This window comes from Hipposideros armiger, unplaced genomic scaffold (genome assembly GCF_001890085.2).
Source record: "Hipposideros armiger isolate ML-2016 unplaced genomic scaffold, ASM189008v1 scaffold_218, whole genome shotgun sequence".
NCBI lineage: Eukaryota > Metazoa > Chordata > Mammalia > Chiroptera > Hipposideridae > Hipposideros > Hipposideros armiger.
The window spans coordinates 2,345,895-2,352,339 of NW_017731568.1; positions in this window are offsets into that span (position 1 = coordinate 2,345,895).

Consider the following 6,445-nt stretch of genomic DNA (forward strand, 5'->3'; position numbering starts at 1 on the left):
TCAGCTCTAGAATTTAATAATTTCTAAACTTCTTTTTCATTACACTTATTATAATAAAGTTGACTCAGATTAACTGTGGCAATATTTGACAAACATAGTAAGGCCGATAATGAAATGAAAATTATAAATAGAAGGCTGTGTACAATATAGCATTTATAAAGATACGGGTCAGAGTGGATCTTTTTAAGAACTGTTAGATAGTAAATATGAAAATAGAACTGTACAATTTTTGTTTTTAAGATTTTATTGGGGAATTAGGGAGGGGAACATTGTGTTTTTCCAGGATACATCAGCTCCAAGTCAAGTTGTTGTCCTTCAATCTTAGTTGTGGACACAACTGAACTTGTGGCACAAGCTCAGCTCTAAATCCAGTCGCCACTTTTCAATCTAGTTGCCGGAGGGGGCGGGGGTGGGGGTGGGCGCATAATCCATCATTCCACGCAAGAGTTGAAACGGCAACTTTTTGTTAAGAGCACATGCTCTCACCAGCTCAACAGCAGCTCAGTTCGGGCGCAGCTCACTGGCCCGCCCGGCAACCCTGTTGCTCAGAGCTTGTGCTCTAACCAACTGAGCCACTCGGCTGGCCCTGAACTGTACAAATGACCAGGCAGAAATTAGGAAAATAAAATTGAGAGTCAGTATAACATAGTGATTAAAGACAAGAGCTCTGAAGCTTGATTTCTTAAGTGAAAACTCCAGCTCTTCAAATTACTAGCTGTGTGAACTTCAGGAATTTTTTTTACCTGATCCGAATTTCAGTTTCTGCTTTTATAAAACCTTTTAAAGATTGTGGCATAAAGTTGTAAGCATTCTTCAGATTAGCCATTATTATTATAATGAAAAGTTGGCAAAGCAAGGTTAGTACATTCATAGTAATTGTGTAATATGTTTTGCTGGATTCTGGTGTTTGGCTTAGGCAAAGGAAGTACCTGAGGAACTATGTATTTTACATAATAATGAAAGAGTGAGAAGAAGAGAAAAAAATATTTAATTCTTCCTGAATGATAGGAATTGTGTTGGCAATCCACGTGTATAATTTTCTGTAACTAATGTAGCTATTATTTTTTGTAATTTTATAGCTGAGAAAACTGGCTTAGAGATGTTAAATATCCTAGATTATTGCCAACTCAACAATATAATTTCATTTATCAATAAGTAAGTGGGGTAAATTTCAGGGCAGAAGACTGATTTTCTTATATGAACCCTAGAAAAAACATAGTAGGTGGCTAACTGCTTCCATATAAAACTGATTCCTATCTGCAATGTGATCACACATTTGTTAACAATGATGTATCTTTTCCTTCTTTGGCTGATTATTTAGTTTATTTATTGATTCCTTGTCTTTTTCCTATCATTTTATTTGCAGTAGAGTCAATCAATTCCAGACAAAGTTGAAAAGTAGGTGGTTTATATCTTTTCATCCTAAGAAAAGCCTCTCACTTCTACTTTTCATGCATCCTATTCTCCAATAAAAATTGTTTTTGGACTAAGTCTGAAATCAGTAGTTTATAACTGAACATAAATTTAAATTGTTTTTCCTTCTCAGAAGGTTATCTCAAATCTTATCTTCTTTTTAATGGGCATTTTACTCCATTAAAGGAAAGCTAGACATTTTTGAGTAGGCAAGAAGACTTTGGACAGTTGAAAGTGATCTTTTTAGGAATTCCTGAATATTATAAGTATTATAGGCTGGGTGTACTTTACCTATATGTCATACAAACCTTAAAATAAAATAAAAAACTAAACTGGTTATTAAAATGTGCTTGTAGAAAAAGAGTTAAATGATTTTTTTAAATGGCAAATGTCATTTTGTCAGTCTTTCTTTTACTGGTCACCAGACTATGCCTTAAAATTAATTTGGAAGTTTTAAGTTTTTATATAAAATTGAATCATAAAACTTGATTGTATACAATTGAATTTGGGTATCATTTCTATGTTTAGATTATAATGGTAGGGGTGGCTCTTAGCTGTACATTTTCAAAGATTGCTTATACTTGGATATATGAATGCCTGGCCGCTCTCAATTACAGCCGGGCCTATATTGATCAAGAATAATGAAAGGAAGTACTGATGATGATATTTCTTGGACAGTTTCAGTGAACAGGAAATATTAGTCTCTAGTAGTTAGGATGCTATAACCAAGAAAACAATGATTCAGAAAACTAAAGAAAATACAAGTTGATTTCTCTTTTACATAACAGTCCAAACTGAGTGGTTCAACCCTTCGGGCTGACGTCCTCTGATTGGTGGTGAAAGGATCTCTGCGAGTCCCAGCTGCTGATAGGGGAAAGACAACATGGTGGAGGCATACTCATAATCCTAAGACTTAGATCCATTAGGGGCACATATCATATCCATTCCATGGAGAAAAACAGTCATACGAGTCCATTATGAAAAGGAGACTGGAAAATTCCGTTTTGTTTTGAATCTAGGAGTAAGGGAGAATACATTTTGGTGGACAACTAACAGTCTTCCCCTTATGGTCTGTGCTGTTTCTCTTAATCATGTTGAGGTTTCCTGATGATGTGCAGTTTTTCCTCCTGAAAATGGTGAGGGTGGATACAGTTTTTGGATGGAATTTACACTGGAGAAATTACACCACCTTTATTTTTCTGCAGACTATGTCCATTATTGCATCCTGCTTATAATGGTGAGAAATTACAATCTTTCTTTGAATAAGATCCTTATGCAAAGGATCAAAACGTATACAAAGACCCAAAATTTGTTTGGTCTCAGGAGGATAGGAAGCAATGTTAAAGCTCTCGTGATTTACCTATGTCTTGTGAATCTGCTTCTAGTCCCTTTTATTTAGAGAGAAAAAAGCCAGCTTTAAACATAACCCCCCAATGAAAAATAAGTTCCTGGTAGATCAAAACACATTTTAATCTCCTTTCTTCCTGAAACAGGGCCCAATTTATGCATTGCTTAATAGATACGTTCTAGTGTGTTCTCTTTTAAAATAATCTAGTGTACAGGTAGCTTCTAAGGGGAGGCTCACCAGGGAAATGAAACATAAGTCTTTCTTTATTGTTAATAACCCATTCTTCAGCTGACACTGAATATTAGATACTCTATAGTTACAGAGAAGGGAGAATGGTTTCCATTCATGTAGGATAGTGATTATGCTCTAATTTTCTAATTCAATCAAATTTATGTATTGATGCAATATGAAGTTTTGTATTAGCAAGACTCCAAGAAGCCCCTTATCACCCATTATCATGTCCACTTACTAGCAGATGCCAAAATTCCTATAAGGAATTCATGTTTTTCTCGGGCTTAGCATTAAGTAATGAGTTTTTTCTTCTTCAAGATCTTTTATTCCACTAGGCTTTTTCTTATATCCCTCTTTATTGTCCACTCAACGGCCCATGTGAATGAATTTCACTACTTCATTGGCTTCAGTTCCCACCATTTGTTAATGAATCCCAAATCTTTATTGTTAGCCCAACCTATTTTTGAACTTCAGATGTGAATATTCAACTGCTTACTGAAAATCTTCACCTAAATGTTCCACCTGGCAAAAACCGAACTTACCAACTCTTCATCCCTTCATCTCAAAGTTCTCTTGTTCACTATCCACTGAGGTGCTGAAGTCAAAACCTGAGTTTTAAGTAAAAAAATCTGGCCAGAGATCATAAGTCATATTGGTTACATGTTCATTAAAATAGAATCCTGTTGGGCTGGCCGAGTGGCTCGGTTGGTTAAGAGCTTGCTCAAGAGTTTGAGCTCTGAGCAACAGGGTCCCTGGTTTGATTCACGGCCCGAGCTGAGCTGCTGCTGAGCTGCCAACAGGTGGCAGGATGGCTTAGCTTAAAATAAATAAATAAATAAAATAAAATAGAATCCTGTCTATAGATGATAATTCAAAAGTAAGAGGTCTTCGTAACCTAGGTTACTTACTGTGATACCAGAACATTTATGTTGTTTGAAGCAACAATGCATATAAGTAGTGAAGAACATTTTATAGTGTATCTGATATTTGGGATATGCTAAGAAAACTACAATAGTTTGGCAACTTTTGGGATTTAGAGCTTTTCTATCTTTTGTTTTTCCTGCTCAAGCCTATTGAATCTTGTAACTAATATATACATTCATACAAATTTTAATCGAAAGGTTGTCAAAGAGCCATAGAGACTTCACTTGTCTGCATATTTCTTAGTGTTTTGGTACCTTTAGTAGTAGTAAAAGCCCATTACTTTTTCTAGTTGGCATATAATGCCTTTCTTCTCCTCTCTATAGTCTTGTCAAGGACAGACATTATTCTACACTAACCACATGTCCAGTGCCACAGGAATACTCAAAATGTTGATATTTTAAATCAAATTTAATGAAATGCTTTGTACTTAATTAATTACTATTTCCTAATGTCACTTTTGTTCAATTGTTTTTATTGGTATTTTAGTACAATTTTGGGTAATTTATAGTGCTGTGATCTTTAATCCCTAGAAATAATTTTAAACTACCAGCAAATATTTCTGTGACTTAAATTTGGGGAGCACTCTGTTTGTTGAAGATTTACCATATATGCTAGCAACACTTAAACTGTGAAAAGTAAAGGCTTGCAGGAAAATTTTACTTGTTTATCTTGTTTAATCCAGCAATTCCCATGGAACTAAAAAACAATGCATAACATTTGCCATGCTATTTACTCTTTCATTGGAAAGACTCAGGATAAAACTGATACTCACTTTAGTTGACTTCATGAATGTCTTTTCTACTGCATGGACTAAGTGAGAGAGGAAATCTTTCATTTATATACTTTCCGCTTGGGTAGACTACACAAGAGAATTATTTTTTCTCTTTCTTTTTTCTTTTTTTTAATTAAAATGTACCCCAAAAAATCTGAACACATTTATCTGTAGATATATGTGCTCTGATGTTCATTGCAGCTTTTTTCTCTTTTCTTAAACAGGTTCCCTATTTGTTTGCTATTGCTTCAGATGATCTCCTACATGTCTTGACACTCAGCCTTCAGTAGGCTTGCTTTCTGCAGATGAGAGTCCCTCCTTTCACTGACCTCATTCTTACGCTGCCATATCTGTTGTCCTGTTTCTTTAGATTCTGCCCTCTTCCTTTCCTTTCTTTCTTTTTTAAAAAATATTTTTATTGGGGAATTGGAGGATGGGAACAGTGTTGGGCGGCTCACGGCACCTCACGCCCACTACCAGCCAGCCCCACTGCAGCCTATGCCGTTGCCGGCGACTCACAGCAGCCCAGCTCCAGGTCGAGCTGTTGTTCACCATCTTAGCTGTAGAGGGCAGTATCACTGGCCCTCATATGTGGGATCCAAACCGGGGCCCTCTGGCATCCCAAGCCAGTTCTTAACCAATGTGCCACTCAGCCGGCCCTACTCATTTCCTTTCTTACTCTGCACTCTTTGTCTTGACAATTCTCTTTCAGCTTTATAGAACATCATTATTTTTGTGTCCCCACACTGACTTTGTGATAAAATTTATCCATTGGAGGATAGCTGTATACCTCGGAATGTTTCATTTAACCAGTGATTTTGTATGGGCTTCCTTTAGCCTGAAATCTTCTCTGTACCTCAGATCGGTTCCAAATATCCTTGACTTTTCAGAAACACAGCAATTGCATAAAGTCAAATGTATCTGTAACATGTAATAGGACTAAAGGAAAAACAGTGTTTTGGCAGAGAAATATTTAATTAGTTGCTGTAGTAAAAACAGCGACAAGTCTATCTTCTAGTCAGCATAGAAAATGCACTTCAGCCTTTAGGTCAGCTCACATCAGACAATTAACTGGTAGGAAAGTCAGCCCTCTTTGCTACATGGATACAACGATATCAGGGAAGTGTTAGAATAACTTAAACTTTCCTAATGAGCTTCAGGGATTTAATGAGAAGGTTTTCTATTCTAGTGTGATTAATATTGCTCTGTGATAGAAAGGGGACTTTTTTTCCTGAAGGAAATGCCGAACAAAAGAGTTTAAGATAAATGATTAAGAGGAAGTTAAGAAGTGGTTAATCCCTTATAGCCTAAAGGGAATTAATTATTGATGACCAGTAATTGCCACCAGCATGAGTAGTCTCTCCAAATAATCATTATAACATACAACAAAGTAGCAAAAAACTGTTTTTAAACTACCAGCATTTTAACCATTTATTTTCTGAATTCAATCAGCCAAACAATTGGGCAGACTGGGTATATAGTTGTGTAAAACTGCAAACCTATATCTTGTATTTAGAGACACTATTATCATTTATAATTGGTCTTGTATTTTTTTCTCCATAAAAATAGTCATTGTAAATGACTAAGTCAAAATGGACAGACTGGCTGTGTGTGTGAGGTGTGTGTGTGTGTGTGTGTGTGTGTGTGTGTGTGTGTATGTGCATTTTTGTGTGTGTAGCAGGTATATAGCTCTGTGTGGGGGTACATTTGGAAAATCAATAAGTTAGAAGAAATAGAATGAAGAAGAAAGAATTAAA